Below are 17,113 nucleotides of genomic sequence, written 5' to 3'. Positions count from 1 at the left end.
CCACATGTGCGCACACACACACACACACAGGACTGCATTATTTGTTGTGAAAATGAAATCCAATAACAAAAATAACAATAATGGACGAATGGATGAAATCGCATAACATTAAAACAAAGGAGTAAAAAGGGGAGCGGTGGCAGTTTTACAAGAAGGATGTTTTTGACTGGGGGATGATGTCCCCTTACATCTGCCCTCAAATCAAGCCCCATATTTCTGCCATGTTGTGGCCCAGCGCTGAAGAAGAGGGTCAGGACAGAGAGTGCAAGACATCAGAGAGAATGCTGGCAGTTTGGAGGGGAGGGCTAGACAGAGAGAGAGAGAGAGAGAGAGAGAGAAGGAAGGAAAAGCAAAAATGTTGATGAAAGCCTTCCCCTCTCTTAACCTCTGGACATGCCCTGAGGGAGTGTGGAGAAGCAGGTCAGACGCACAGGGGTCAGAGGTCCGTGAACATGGAGGTGCAGTAGAGAGGAAAACTGGCTGTGCTGTTTCACTCAGCCGCACAGATTCTGCTGCCTAATATTAGAGCTGCACATTATATTGTTTGTTAAAAATTGTGTTAGTAGATGCCGTTTTAATTCTGATATTATAGTATGCAAATGAGTTTTCCAAACAATCATTGTTTTTACTGTTCACTGTGAGCATCGTAACCAATCACAGTTCCACATTAGTGTTGTTGTGGGTGTTTTGATAAATCATGGAATTTGTATAATCCAACAGATTTAAATGATTTTGGGCAAAAAGATGTGCGTTAATATTCAACCACATTACCAACAATATCATGTTTCACCACCTCCTCCTACCATGAAATACACCTATCAGTGAGAGAGATGCTCAGCTAGCTCCCTGATACAGTCTTTCACTCTGAAATACATCACAATATGGAAGGAATAAGCCTAATGGTTTCCAGTTCATGTTGACTTTAAGGCTTTCTTTTTAGCACCCTGCCCTTGTACGGTCCAGGTGCCAGCTGCATATGTTTGGTGTGAATGGACGTTTGTATGCTTATGTATCCCTATGTGTGCGTGTCTCAGAATGATCACTCAGCTCTCCTGTGAGCATGCTGTGAAGAACTGGCCAGAGCTGCCCTGCTGTGGGTGATAGGGAGATGTAGGCGTATTCCCGTGACAGAGGCCAGCAAGAGAATTCAGACCGGAGAATAATGGCTGGCTGGCTGTGAATAGGGCACCCATGGAGGGGGTGATGAGAGTGTGTGTGGGGGTGAAGGGGTTCTATTGATCCCAGCACTCAGCAGGGTCGCACTATCTTACACACGCAGCCAGCCAGCCACACTGACCCTCCAAACAAATGACATCATGCAGCCCTTCAGGGAGCAAAGTTGCCGCAGTAACAGCTGACCGGGGCTTGTGAGGTGAGGTATTTATGTCTTTCTGGGCATTCATGAATGGGGAGGGAGGCTTTTTGAAGAAGCATTAGCAAAACTGCACGTGTTTAAGGCGCTGAATGTTCAATAGAATACTGTAATTTACATATATGAAAATGATACGATCCCATGTATAGCCAGTAGTTTTACCACTTCTATGAAACTACACACTGTTGTGCACTTTTTATAAGATTTGGTAAACTATTTTTTTGTAGTATCTAGTTTTTACATTTACGGCATTTTGCTGACGCTCTTATCCAGAGCGACTTACAATTTGAACATTTTACACAGGTAGGCCAAGGTGGTGTTAGGAGTCTTGCCCAAGGACTCTTATTGGTATAGTGTAGGCTGCTTGCCCTGGTGGGGATTGAACCCCAGTCTACAGCGTAGAAGGCAAAGGTGTTAACCACTACACTACACTAACCAATTATAATTCATTTAAAAGCATAAAAACAGGAATGCACATTCATGTACAATCAGAATCACATGGCTATTGGTAGGTATTTGCTTTTAAAACATGATCAGAATCAGACAAATTGGTAGAGTAGGCTGATATTTCAAAGTGGTATTTGATGCCACATTTATAATATTCCAGAAAAGTAGAATGTCCAGTTGATGCTGGACTACTGTGTTAAAATGTCTCCATAGTATTCATTTTAGTGCATTTGGAACATAGGAACAAGACTTATTTCTCTCTGATGCTAATTCAGGTAGCTGTAGGCCTAATTTCCACATTTTATGAGTGTTTATGTATAACCCCAATTCCAATGAAGTTGGGACATTGTGTAAAACATAAATAAAAACAGAATACGATGATTTGCAAATCATTTTCAGCCTATATTCAATTGAATACACTACAAAGACAAGATATTTAATGTTCACACGGATAAACTTTATTTTTTTGCAAATATTCACTCATTTTGAATTTAATGCCTGCAACACGTTCCAAAGAAGTTGGGACAGGGGAAACAAATGACTGGGAAAGTTGAGGGATGCTCTAAAACACCTGTTTGGAACATTCCACAGGTGAACAGGTTAATTGGAAACAGGTGAGTATCTTGATTGGGTATAAAGGGAGCATCCCTGAAAGGCTCAGTCGTTCACAAGCAAGGATGGGGTGAGGTTCACCACTTTGTGAAGAACTGCGTGAGCAAATAGTCCAACAGTTTAAGAACAACGTTTCTCAATGTGCAATTGCAAGGAATTTAGGGAATCCATCATCTACAGTCCATAATATTATCAAAAGATTCAGGGAATCTGGAGAAATCTCTGCAAGTAAGCGGCAAGGCAGAAAACCAACATTTAATGCCCGTGACCTTTGATCCCTCAGGCGGCACTGCATTAAAAACTGACATCATTCTGTAACTGATATTACCACATGGGCTCAGGAACACTTCAGAAAACCACTGTCAGTGAACACAGTTTGTCGCTCCATCTACAAGTGCAAGTTAAAACTCTGCCATGCAAAGCGAAAGCCATATATCAACACCCATAAATGCCGCCGGCTTCTCTGGGCCCAAGCTCATCTGAGATGGACTGACGCAAAGTGGAAAAGTGTCCTGTGGTCTGACGAGTCCACATTTCAAATTGTTTTTTGGAAATCATGGACGTTGTATCCTCCGGGCCAAAGAGGAAAAGGACTGTCCGGATTGTTATCAGCACAAAGTTCAAAAGCCAGCATCTCTGATGGTGTGGGGGTGTGTTAGTACCCATGGCATGGGTAACTTACACATCTGTGAAGACATCATTAATGCTAAAAGGTACATACAGGTTTTGGAGCAACATATGCTGCCAACCAAGCAACGTCTTTTTCAGGGCCATCCCTGCTTATTTCAGCAAGACAGTGCCAAACCACATTCTGCATGTGTTACAACAGCGTGGCTTCATAGCAAAAGAGTGCGGGTACTAGACTGGCCTGCCTGCAGTCCAGACCTGTCTCCCATTGAAAATCTGTGGCGATGAATTATGAATTATGAAGCGCAAAATACAACAACGGAGACCCCGGACTGCTGAGCAACTGAAGCTGTACATCAAGCAAGAATGGGAAAGAATTCCACCTACAAAGCTTCAACAATTAGTGTCCTCAGTTCCCAAACACTTATTGAGTGTTGTTAAAAGGAAAGGGGATGTAACCCCAGTGGTAAACATGCCCCTGTCCCAACGTCTTTGGAACATGTTGCAGGCATCAAATTCAAAATGAGTCAGTATTTGCAAAAAACAATAAAGTTTGAACATTAAATATCTTGTGTTTGTAGTGTATTCAATTGAATATAGGTTGAAAAGGATTTGCAAATCATCGTATTCTGTTTTTATTTATGTTTTACAAAACGTCCCAACTTCACTGGAATTGGGGTTGTATCTGCATCAGGAAAGACATGCACAGGTGAGTACTGAAGATCACAATGCCCACAATTCCCGTATACTGCGTCCTAAGTAATAAATAAATAACAGTAACCGCAATAGAACAAAAAAAGCAAATTAACAATAATATATATTTATAAATATATTTGAAAACATTCAGTGGTTGTAGCCTGAATGTTTGCCTCAGCAGAAAGATGATTATGACACATCATAGTGAAGTGAGTTCTCAGTATCCCTTCACACTGGTCAGACTGAAGCAGTTGCTTCTGTTAATGCTTGTGTGAGTATGTATCTTCGAGGAAGCATATCTCTGTATAACTGAGTTCATCAGCAAGGCTGGCTCTCCGTTCCTCTTTCTGTTCACCATAGTTTAGTGATCATGTGCCGCTTGGCTGTTGAGTTTAGAGGAAATATAAGGTTGTTGATGGCTGCCCCGGAAGCATGACAATTTGTTGATGACAGTTAAAATCGACCATGTATGAAGTCAGCCTTGCCATTGTGGCCCCAGCATGTGTGTTCAGTGGAAATATGTAATGTATTGTTTTGCATGCTGTTGTCATGGTAGTGGTCAACCTTTGCCCGCAAGAATTAAGAAAAGCCAGACATTATGCCTTTCACAGGACACAATGTCCAACTGCAGTTTTGTCCTCTTCCTCTCATACTCTCATTCTTCTTACATTTCTGCTATTTTTAGGCTAGCTTGCCAACTGCCATGCAGGCCAAGTCCATTCCGCTTGTTTCACTGGCTCGCTGCCATACATGTACTGTATACTGTCCAGGAGGCCCAAATTGCACTGCAGTTTGTGTTTTTCCTGCTCAAACACCAGATCCAAGTAGACTTTGACTCTCAGCAAGTGGACCACAGAACTAGAGATGGGAATCACTTTCAAGCATTGCACATGGTTACGCTGGACCCCAAACCTCATCTTGGAAGATATTCTCCGCCACTAAACACTGATTTCACTTGACGTGACGGCTGGGAGCAGAAGTTCCATATACATGTTTCTTAAAACTTAAGATTTTAGCTTGTTAAGAAGTGGGAACTGCTTTGAGGATCGTGCCCCCAGGTTTCACTTGAGAAAGGGGCGAAACGAGACTCCAGTGACCCTCCCATTCTCCCCTCCCCCTCTATAAGCGCCGTGCAATGCGTGCGAGAGCAACGAAACGATTCTTTCAAACGGTCTGTTTCGATGAGTCGAATGTCCGATTCAGTGAATCAGTTTTTATTCATGGGATTTAGAGCTACACACTTACAATCTTGTCAACTGCATGTACTTTGCGTTTATTGAGCGAATCTCATATTGCCACTTGTACTCTGTAATCGCAATGCACAAACATCTAACGAAAAGATGTCAGTATACAGAGAGGAAATGTGAGTACGTCAGAGGGGGTGTTTTAATAACAGGTATGTAATACAATATATTAATGGCGTGGGTTAAAGAGTAACAGAGTGCTATTCGAGGTCAATTTTAGTCCTCAGCCTCTAACACTGCCGTAAAGGATGTGTGCCGATGCCACAGAAAAGTTTGATTCAGGCGCACGTGTGAATCGGTTCGCCAGCTTTCTGAAAAAGAAGCAAATCCAAAGAACCGATTCGTCCCCGAGTCGTTTGTCGCCAGTGCGCGTATGTGAGGGTCTTCTCCTCGGAGTACAGCCAACCATGTGCTCAGAGAAAGGTTTCCTCTCGTTTCGTGGGTTTTGAGCTGAGGACAGAGCACACTGGTATCCAGCAGCTGTGCTCGGCTCTGCTCAGCCCCCCCCCCTCTGTCTGAGAGCCGTACCCTCCTCGCCGGCTGAGAGAGAGAGTGGACGTGGTGCTGGTGGGGATGGACATCTTTTCAGTAGTGTGTGCGCTGGTTTGTCCACACCCCTCATGAGAGGCTAACCGACGGGAAAGAGCCCAGAGCCTCGCCTGCAGTAGGGAAAGTGACTCTGGAGAAGGCTGAGGAGCGGGAATTCGCGCAGTTCACTTTCTGCAGCGGAAACGTTTCCACGTAACGTTAGCGTTACTTCACGGTCTTCGTGAGAACTCGTCTGGTGCTCCTCGTCTGAATTTTCTCCTCTTCACACGGATTATTTGGAATTACCCCGATGGCGGCAGACATGTATGTGGTTTTAATTACTGCTTTGAGGAAAACTAGCTGAAGAAATAACGTAAATGCGCTGTGCCTCTCAGAGACGGGCTCTGTTTTTGACTTGGTGAGCGGTTTAGGAGAGCTGGAAAATCTGTGCGTGATAGTTCTGTGCTCCAGTGAGAGGGAGAGGGGGAGAGAGAGAGGGGGAGAGAGGTCGTTTTGAAGAGAAACTGGTTATACAGGCAGAGAGAAACGGGACAAAATTAACCTTTCATTACTCGAGTGACACGTTTTTGTTGGCGTGTTTGGACAGTTTCGTCATGCGAGGCCGTTGGTTTTGTGGAGGAGATGGTGCTGCTCTGCTCGGTGAGCGCCTGAGAGGAGAGGAGAGGAGCAGGGCTCGGGTTGATGACAAAGAAATCTTTGTTTGCTGTTTGTAATGGATGTGACAGAAATGTCGGCTGGCCACGGGTATTAATGACAAATTTCCAGTTTTCAGTTTCGAGCGAGTATTGTATAGTTGGCAGTGTCAGCGCTGGCCAGAAGCTCGAGGTGAGCAGATTTAGTGGAAAGCCGTGAGCTTTGAGTGATAACGGGAGACAGTGCACAGGGAGACGATTTCGACCAGCTTTTGGGTTTGTTTCAAGGCTCTTTGCTCCACTTCAGGCCACAGAGTTTCTCATTCTCTATGGCGGCTAATCCCCCACAATCTAATCCCTCTGTTGGCTTTTTTTTTATCCATGCGAGGGAATGCAGGCTCTCACTACTCTTCTCCTGAACTGTTTACATTCTCAGTCTGAAGTCAGCCATGACTTTTGTATGCAAGTTATCAGAAGGCTCACGTCCTCAACTGGATGTTAATCCGTGGGAACCCGCAACATGTTTGGAAATGAGGACTCATTATGCCCCCATTAAGTGAGTCTGAGTGGTAATGAAAGGCTTTCTGTGGGAATATGTATGAGAACAGCCATCAACCAAAGATTCAGACTTATTCTAATGACGAATAGTCAGTGAGGGAAAGGGTGAAGGCCAATTTACTCCATCAGACTCCCTTCACATGGAATCAGAAATGCTCTGACTTCAACTATTTAGGATTTAACCAGCCAAAAGGCTGCTAGATGGGCCCTTCCATGTGCTAAACAGGCTCTCCCTAACCGCTCTCACTGAAGGAAACCAGAGATGCGGAGTATGTCTTTGCTCCTCGTTCAAAGCCCAAACTGCCAGAAGTAAGAAGTGCTTTGCTTTATATCCAAAGCCTGACAGCCAGCAGTGCTGTTTCTGAGTCGGATGAGAGCGACTAATGAGGATATGACGGCCTTGTGTCCTGCCTCTTGCCTCGCCCTATACCCCTGTCCCAGCTGTCCCCTCAGTCTGAGCAGAACAGAGTGTGGGAACACTTCTTTAGAAACCTTAGTCCTGTGGGCTGCATCACAGACTGCACAATCCGCCTTTTGTGCGTGGCCCAGCCATGATGAAGGGGCCTAATTTGGCTAATGGGTTGATCAAGGAAAAACAATTATGAAAGGGATATGGGGGGAAAGTGTGTGTGTGTGTGTGTGGGGGGGGGGGGGGGGGGGGGGGGGCAGCCTTCAGCCTTCTGTAGACAAGGAGGTATTTAGTCTCTTACATACAGACAGTGGCCTGCTGATCACATGCCCGTTTTGCGCGTGGAGACCGCCTGTTCGATGAGCTTGTGCTTGTGAGAGCTTACTGATAGGTGTCAGCTGACAGGCCACTTCACTGATTATGGACCATCTGATATGGATGGATATATGCACTCTTATTGATTTTGCTAGTTAAGATGTTTCATTAAACCTCCATAGCACTTTGATGTCTTGTGTAGTTACAGACTTGATTGATTAATGGAATATTGTCTTCTCAGTGCATGGTTGTAGTATTGCTGTGTTATGTGTGGTATAAAAAGTAGTGTAAAATTTCATGAGCTATTTTTTGTTACATGTGTCACTTAAGTGGAGTCAGAATAAGATTATTAAAGTAAGAATTGTTTCTTAGCAGATGTATTGATCTATGGATGTGCCACCCTTAAGATTGTTATTTTCACACTAAGCCATTAAATCATCACCAAATTAATCATGTTTAACAAATCAGAAATTTATTAGCCAATTGATGTGTGGATGTTTGGATGCGCCAAGCATGTACATTATATGTATAAAATAATCTAGACACCCTTTCTAATTAGTGAATTCAACTGCTTTACTGCAGCTATTGATGACACTTCAACTGCATAAACACTGCTTGCACTGCAGGCTCCATAGAAAAGTATTGTCTTTAGAAGGGGATGCTCTGGAGAAGCTGCACTTGAGTGTGAGGTTCCAATGCCAGACCTTGGCTAAAGTGCTGTAAAGCCCTCTAGCATTGGACTGTCGTGCAGTGGAACGGCATAATAGAACAGTAATAGAGTAGTAATAAGAAGGTGGAGCATCATCGAGTAACTTGAATGAGTTGGACTGGCACTTTTGATCCAGAACTAATCATCTAGCACCAGTACCTGACCCCACTGATGTTCTTGTGGAGGAATCCAAATATCAAGTCCTCACAACAGTTTTCCAATATCTAGGGCCAATTTCCAAGACATGCATTAGGCCTCGTCTTTGGCTAAATTGCTGTTACAGCAGCAAAGGGGAACAAATGCTGTTTTATTAATAATCTTAATTTCAGGAGAAATGTTGGTTAAGCAGGTATCTACAAATTTTTGGACATATAGTGTAGTTTTGTAACTGCTGATGGCTGGCTGCATGCTCAGCAGTGGCAGCCCCTCAGAGCCTGCAGAATGTGCCTGATCCTGTTGGCTCTCAGAATGGCTGATGACTCCTTTTGTGCCCTCAGAGACTTCAAATCAAACAAAACAAACCCCACTTCATGCATTTTGTGTAACAGGTACATCATCTGTTTCATGTGGTATGTTCTTAACTTGCATGTCTTCGGAAATATTTCATTTAAGTTCATTTAACCTCTGTCTCTACTGTCTCTTTCTACCCTCTTGTCTTTCCCTTTATTCTTGCTCCTCTTGCTTATAAAGAGGCTCTTGTCTTCCCCAGAAGGAAGGGCACCCTGTCCTATCTGGCTGCTCTGAAAAGAACCTCTGGGCTTTGGAGTCTGAGGAGGACCTCATGAGGCAAAACACCAGGCCTCACTAAACTCATACCTCACTGTTATATATGAACCCTGTTACTTCTGGTTTTAACTAGGGCTGCATGATTTGGAGTGCTCATGCAATAATTATATTACTACGTTAGACTTGAAATAGAGCAGTGACTACATGATGGAAGCCTCTTGCTCTCATTCTGCGGACGATATATTGTGCAACCTCAGTCTTAACCCTCAAGACTACACACTTAATCTAAGATTTACTGACGGTACTACAGAGATTACAATGTTGCTTCCTCATTCCTTTCTGTAGGATGTTTGTCTTCATAGGAATAGGCTTGTTTATAGCATCTCTCGTGTTTAGTACGGTGGATGGCTATTATCTTTTTATAAGCGGTACTAAGATTCGACTCCCACAAAGAAAGACTCAGTTTGAGTGTTTTGAGTGGAGCTGTGTGGGACAGAATAACGCTGCTACTGTCGCACGCACCTGCCTGCTGGTCTGTGAGTAGTTATAATGAGACTTTAGCCAGAAAACTGAAGGTTTTTATTCTCTCGCACATGAACACAGCCCATCTGCTAACTCTCTGCCACTGTTCTCCTAACAGACTGTCTTCTAAGTCACAAGGGCCTTGGGCGGTCGATGGCTTCCTATGTGTTTCTTGTGACTTCCTGCCCGTCACAGGAGCTACTGTCACAAGAGCTAATTAAACATCTTCCTCATTTCCATCTCTCTCTCTCTCTCTCTCTCTCCTTGTCTTTCATTGTCTTTCGATGTACATATTTACATAAAGTATATGGAACGTCTTATTAGTACAGTTAATGAGTTTGCTTACATAGCGTGTTTACACAGTAAGTGGTTTCCAGGCCTATCCACTAATGTTTTCTCTTGCTCTTATTCGGCGCAAGCTTGACTTTATGTAACCTTTCTATCTGAACAACACTTTTCTCATCTCGTGATGTGGTGAACTCGGCCCACAATTTAAAACCCGCAATCCAGTTTCAGTTTCAAAATACAGAGCTCCATAAGCATAACTTTCTGCTCGATTGCTGAAGTAAAACTCCAGCCGGGCTGTATCAGTTCCAGCTACTGAATAAACAGGAAGCTGCAGGAATTACAGGGCTCTACAGAGAAGACCATGATGGCTACGAAGTATGACAGGCATATGAAAGCCTAGCGCCGCAGCTAATCATGGACATTTAGCCTCATGCATTTGGGTGCATGCACTGTAGCAGTGCTAATGAAGTGTGCAGGTCTATCAGTGTCCTGCTGTGGCTACTTAAAGCATGTTTGAGAAAGACGCTGTCATTAAGGTGAGATGTTACTTTCATTGGTAGAACACACAGCTGACACACAGCAGTAGTTTGACCACATATACAATGAGAAACTTTCTGTTTCATGATAAATTATTATTATAGGAAATTATTCTAAAGCTCTATAAGTGTATCATCACTAGAAATCCTGTTTATCTCCAAAATGAGAATTAAAGGAGTGGAAAAAAATCAGCCGCAGCCAAAGTTTTTATTAGTTTTATGCAGCCACAGATCTGTGCTGGATTCATAAGCCACCATGGAGGATTGTCTCTTTTTTTCAGGGAAGTCTTACTTGTCTGCTGTCATTTGTTGACTGAGATTTGTTGCTGTGAAACTCCTTGTCTCTCTCTCTGCCCCCATTTTTCTGTTTTGAAGGTGGCCGCTCTCTGTTTTATTGCATTTTTTCCATTCATTCAGGCAGTAAGACTTACCTCATACTCCTCCCTTCCAACCCACCTGTTTTACCATAACTTTTTTTAAGAATTAATCTCCCAGTGTCTTGTGGCAGCATTTTAAGATGAACACACAACGCAGTTGGAGTGAGTGGAGGAGTTGCACTAGACCCATAACTCAGTGTGGCAGATTAAGGCTGTGCATACACTACATGATTTCTAGCCTGATTTATCTCTAATTTTCATTTCTCTGGAAGAATCTGAGGTGATTTTTTTGGGAGCTTGATTGAAAGTCATTGACAGCATGGATGATCTGGTAATGTGAGGAGAAAATAGTAGATCTTTGGCCTTGTGATTAGAGGCATTTCAGTATTTTCAAAATGTTCATGAATCCTGTAATGAGACAGCTAGAGGAGAGGAAGAAGGCAAAGGGGAGTATATGTGTAACACTAGAGGAGCTGCTGCACTTTGTGTATTTTAAAACACCATTTTAGTCCAAAATCTTTCCTCAAAACTATAACTTGGGCATCAGGCATGTGTTCATAACCATGTCCATGTCACTACGTTTAGTGAGGTAGAATTCAGAGACCAGGCGTCTGGTTCCAGTCACTATTGTGAGCAGCTCTGTATCATCAAGTTTTTTTTAGACTGGAACGTTTCATGTCAAAACAACAAGACTTTGGTTACATCTTAACAGTTTAATTATACAGAAATTTCTAATAATTGATGGATTTGCCCTTCAAATGAGAGAGAATGTCTTTTCTATGTTAGGATTTCGTAAGTCATGTAGTTCATGCCCGGCTCACGCTCAGCTCTGCACGGACTTTGTGTTTAGACTGTTTGTCATTATAGCAGTGGCAGCGTATCATCAAATGCACGTCTAAAAATGGCTCATGGCCGTGTGAATATCTGATGTGCGGAGTCTAGTCGTACTCATTCTGTGAGTGTGTGTGCTGTGCTGTATGTAATTCTGGGGTGAGTGCTGATTCAGGGCTGTGTGTGTTGTCCAGCGTGTGACAGCGGAGTGTATTTCTGTAGCATGTCATTACCCTCTGCCCGGCTGGTGTGTTATTATGGAGCGAGTGCTGAAGAGAGGCAGACAGGCTGAGCATACAGCTGCTCCGTGTGACTCACTCTCTCCCAGGGCACACACATGGTAGGTTCAAACCACAGAGAAACCACACACGTACACAAACAGCACCTAGAATACATTTTATTATGCTGCAGTGTATATGCTTTCAATCATTATGTAATTCCTCTTCCGGCACCAAAATGTCTGCGTACACACAAGAGCTTCTGTGTCAAAACCCGAGAATAAACGTAGAACGTCTCCAGTTTGGTTGTATATTCATGGAATGGTGATGCTGATGTTTGTAACATTTGCAGCCGTCTGACGATGACTAAGCGACCTTTGTCATTAACGGTTTTCATGTAAATAAATCCAGAGTTTTGTTCTGTTCTACCAAACACAGGAAACGTACACTCAAGCCACACAGGTGTTTCTGACATAAGTCATTCAGTGAATGACTAACCGTGTCTTTCCTTCAGCTCATCTCCCTCTTCCCCCACCCCCAAAAGGAGCCGTGTCACTTCCTTGTGGTTGGTTAGCATCTACCGTGGCTGCTTTTAGAGGACATGGACAAAAGCCTGCGTGTTTTGGCAGGTTCATGGCACCTTGCTGGTCTGCTCGCTCAGATAATCAGATTACACATGCCAACCTTGTGTAGAGGCAAGAGAATAGGGGTGTGCTGTGGATTGTTGACCTCAGAATGACACAATACGAAGCTTTTTTGCACTTTTTATTGATTAGACCCATTTTTTCTCTCAGTTTAATCAAAGAAAGTTCCTTGGTGTTATAGCTCACAAGATTGTAAAGCTGCACTTTAACATTTTTTGTTAAAGGTGAAATAAGTAGCATTTCTCAGTCAGGAGAAGAAAAACGTTCTAAAATATTGTATCTAGAGTAGTAAGGAAGGTACATACCATGTTTGGACTGAATTCTCTTTGAATGCCCTTTCAATGCACTAGCATTCATCAGATTAATCTGCTCGGGATGGGGGCCCCAAATTGTTACATGCAATAACACAGTTCCACTAGAGAGGTCTCCAAATCCCCAAAACAAACTGTATCTTTGTTTTCTCAGTTTGTCCTAAGTAAGGATGTGCACTGGTACTCAAGTACTAGTTTAGGTGCCAGTACTGCAATACTGAAGTCTCTGTTAGGCTATTTTTTACGTTTCGTTACAGGAAAACATACAAGTCAGAAATTCAGTGAAACATGGATTTTCAAATGTCAGTTTTATGTTCTGATGTTTTATACTCTTAGTTACTACAAATATCAAGTGTCTTAGCTTGAAAGCGTTACCAATGTTTGATATCATTCCAATGTCATGATTGAGAAGGAAGAGGTAGAGTGGCTTTATTGCTTTCTTCGCCATGTACCTCAGCTGATGTTAGCTAGATCCAGAAACAATAAAATGATATTTCTGGGTTCTTAGTGTTACTTCAGTAAGATGTTAGCATATTTTCCACTGCGCAGAAAAAAGTGTTAGCTGTAGAAGACGGGCCTTATAGTGGTCAGGTCTACAATTAACTCATCTATCGCTGGCCTTTGTTACTCATCCTGCTCAACCTTGCTGATTTCTCTTGGTCGTTTTTGATTAATGTAACATTTTCAATTGAATTTTCTGTGAGCTGCTAAATTTTTGTACTACTGAATTTTTAGTCTCCTAAAACTAGTGCTATCGCTTAAAAAAAAGCCTACAGTAACTAAAACTAAGCCTTTTTGCTGGTTGTTTTTTCCATAACTACAACTAACTATCAGTTTAGTAACTCTTACAGATGCAGAATGTAGTCAGACGGAACATGCAAAGCACTCTTATTACTAGTTACTAAAAACAGTGGTGGATAGACGTCACAGCTGAGATTGGAGCCTGAAAATGTAGGGGTAGTGATGCAGCAATATGGAGTCTCTATATGGATAGTAGTAACTGAACCTTGATTTATTTCTGGTTTTAAACAAATTCACGCTATAATTTATGAATGAGGTGCAGCAAATGCATGTGCAGGAGCATCAGGCTATCATTTGTAATTATCAGTTCAATTCCGATATAGGACTGATGATCATAATTTTCCCCTTTATTAAATAATAAATAGTTACTGAATGCATTGTGCCTTGAGTGGGTGCATCTGTGCGCTGCTAACTGTTGGCCAAGGCACTTGGAAAATGCACCACAGAGCTTGAAGCTACACACGTTTTATTCTTTCATGTCATTCTTCTGCATTAATGTGTTTTCTTTTATTTGACTAAAGCACTTTGTGACCCTGCTCAGTGAGTTTCTGTGACAGAAGCTGTCCGTGGTAAACTTGGCTTTGTTCTCTGGGCAGTGTTGTTTCTGCATGTTGGTAGAAGTATTTTTGGGCAACCTGTAAAGTGTTTTTATTCTGAACTGGAGAATTTGCTAATGATATAGTGATTTAAGACAGCTGTAACATTTTTGTCAGCTTCAGCACGTTCTCTGGACATACTTGAACAATTAGTGCAGTGATTTTCTAGGGATGGGAAATGACATTGTGAAAAGATTGTTACGTGAGCGTTTTGTGGGTACGTAACAAAGATACTGTGATAAATTCTTAGTCACAGACAGGAGTTTAGATTTGACCATTTTTTCAAACTTATATTTGATGTATTTACTGTACTCTGGAAGAGCAGCACGTCTAGGCAACCCTGGGCAACTGTAAGCTAAATGTTATTGTGTTTGTAATAAATGTTACATTTATCTGTAATATTCAATTTTATAAATGCTCATGCTGTATGGCAGATATGCACATGAAAAGTATTGGAAATGGGCATCAGCCCACAATTTTCAGATCAGTGTATCTCTATGATTTTCTCATTTTGATGGTCATCCATGTTCGGATAGTGTCGTCTTGATGAAATCTGAGTGTTGGTGTGCTCGCATCCACTCTTGCTCTTTGTATTATTAAGTCATGGATATGGTTTTTCACTAGTCATTAGAAGCAGTTCCGATCTGTGTTATTCCTGTGTTCCATCATTTATTCTGTAATCCACTATAATGTCGTCATACTTAACTCCCGGTCTTGATCATCAGTATGTTAATTTACTTTACTATGAAACAAACTGATAAAATTATTATCTGATTTTTCTAGAAACCAAAGAAACTAGAGAGATCAGGGAAGCCACCTTCTGCACAACAGTATTTATATAATTTTATTTTAAGAGTTTCTGCTGTTTATTAATATGACAATTGAAACAATCATCTCATTCAGTAAGTGCTGTTTAAGTAAAGCTGTTGGAGTTTGCTTTATTGGTGCATTGTTTACCATATTAAATGATTATCAGTTACTGGAATTTTTAGATCTTCAAAATCAGTAAAAAAAAATTTCTTTTCATATCAACTAGGCCTGACTGACTCTTCCTGTTACTTAGCATAGTCTGTACACAGACTGGGCACATTCGACATCACACATTACTGGCAGCATAGGGCACCAGGGCATGCTCCCCTGACTGTAAGATTGTCTGCCTTGTTTGGACACATTGAACTATGAGCTTTGCACTACAGGCCTTCGGGCTCAGTCTGACCTCACTATTGAACCAAATTCATGTAATGGAGGAATCCAAAGTAGTCTGGTCTTGCAGTCACTAACGTATGAGAATAAAGGGGAAGTGAAGATTTCCGTGTCTGATCCTTCTCCGTCCAGTGTACTGTCCCTTAACCCCTCAGCTCTAAGATAATCCCCCCTCTTGTTTATTGAAAAAGGATGAGAGGAAATGAGGAAGGGGAAAAAATTATGGCAAAAAAAAAAAACACGGCCACTTGCATTCCCCTCTGTGAGATGCCGCTCTGAATATGAATGAGTTCTTCCCAGCAACAGGACACTTTTGGCACTAAATAAACAATCTGCTTGCATCCTTTAATTGTATTAGTGACTGAAATGTCTGTGGCGGGTGCTAACAATTTCAGAATGGAAATTTCTCATTCCAAAAAGAAAAAGGACTGAGAGCAGACTGCCCGGGCCAAGGTCTGAAATAACCTGCTAAATTTAGAAAAGCATTAGTCATTTTAGTCAGATGGTCATTTTAGTCCACATGCGGAACTTTGGCCTTGGCTGTTAGGTCTTATAAATCTCATGATGTTGTACACTTTTGTATTTTCATTTGAGAAAGATGACAAAGGCCTGAATCATCAGAATACTTTATTGATTACAGAGGGGAATTGCAGAAGACCACCTGTACCCCATAAAGAACTCACAGATTTGGACGTGTGAGGAGGGTCAGAGATCACAGCAGTGATGTCGCTGTAAGACACACAATTGCATCTGGATTTAAGAAGATAGCCGTTTGGTTAGCCAGTTTGCTCGCTTTCTTATGTGCTAAGATTCTTCTGCCACCAAGTTCTTTTCACACAGAGATTTAAGCGCGCATACAAACGAGCAGCTTGGTCCTGCCTTTGAATCATACTTTTCTTAGCTGATCCACTTGCCCTTTTCCCTGTAGCTGCTGAATTAGCATTGCTTTTGAAGTGTGGCTGTGACTGAGATTGGCCGCAGGATGTGCTGTTCCGTCTTAAACCCGCTCTGTAGGGAGCCTCCACTGGGAGATAAAAAGCAGGGTGAAAAGTTTATGGTTATGATATTTTTTTTTTCTTCATCTTCACAGGAGCTTCCTACAGGCAGTGATTAGATGCTGTGAATTTCTCCTGTACTTTTGGGTTTAAAGAAAAGAAGTGAAAGCGTAGATTGCTGGACCTCATAGCATTTCACTTAAACAAAGTAATAACATATGAATGATCCTAGACCGTCCAGGAGAGTGGTGCAAGTCATTGTTGGTGCTACATGGAGAGTGACTGCTTAGCAGTATATTAAAATGATGTTTCATATTAATTGGAGGTAGTCGAGTGGTCTTGCTGTGTTCTTGTAGTAAGAGTCCGTTGTTTCTGCTGTTACTTTTTAAGCCCTTATAAAAATGAACATGCAATTATAGCGATGAACATTTTATGGAAGTATGTCTGTATTTCTATGCTGCACTCTGTTGCAGCAGTATGGCTGACTATACTGCTGTAGCATCAAGTGACTCTTAAGCTACTTAATGACCAGCTGGGGATTAAACTAGAAGTCTTGGGTTCATGGGGGTCTAATGCTAGGATGGTTACCATCAGCTGGGCTGATCCACAGGAAGATGAATATAAGCTTGGTGTCTTCTAATATATGTACATATATGTGTGTGTGTGTGTGTTTTACTATATTTTATCCATTGCAGATTGATCCTGTTGTTTGTGCAGGTTGTGGTTAGATGTCAAATAGGTCAGTTGGGGACAGACTTCACAAATCTGAGTTCTCTACATTATTATATGATTTTATTGTACTTATTATAGCCATACAGAGCTCTAGACTAAGATTTTCCAGGACTGTCCCAGAACAATCAGAACAACAAAACATATTTTATTACTTTGTTTACAT

General features: G+C 42.0%; 1 protein-coding gene across 2 annotated transcripts in view; it reads left to right on the top strand.

Annotated features, from left to right (window-relative positions):
* The window catches only part of ripor1 (RHO family interacting cell polarization regulator 1), an 88,362-nt gene that overhangs the window by 19,653 nt on the left and 51,596 nt on the right, over positions 1-17,113 (top strand). Inside the window, exon 1 of one of the 2 annotated variants that reach the window (XM_037540102.1) lies at positions 5,365-5,850. The exons of the other annotated variant lie outside the window; for it this stretch is intronic. The gene's annotated coding sequence lies outside the window, so the exon portion shown is untranslated. Of the gene's footprint in view, positions 1-5,364; positions 5,851-17,113 lie in introns of those variants that run through there. 2 annotated transcript variants of the gene reach the window in all.

This window comes from Pygocentrus nattereri, chromosome 7, assembly GCF_015220715.1.
Source record: "Pygocentrus nattereri isolate fPygNat1 chromosome 7, fPygNat1.pri, whole genome shotgun sequence".
Classification (NCBI taxonomy): domain Eukaryota; kingdom Metazoa; phylum Chordata; class Actinopteri; order Characiformes; family Serrasalmidae; genus Pygocentrus; species Pygocentrus nattereri.
This window is presented reverse-complemented; position numbering and strand designations above follow the sequence as displayed.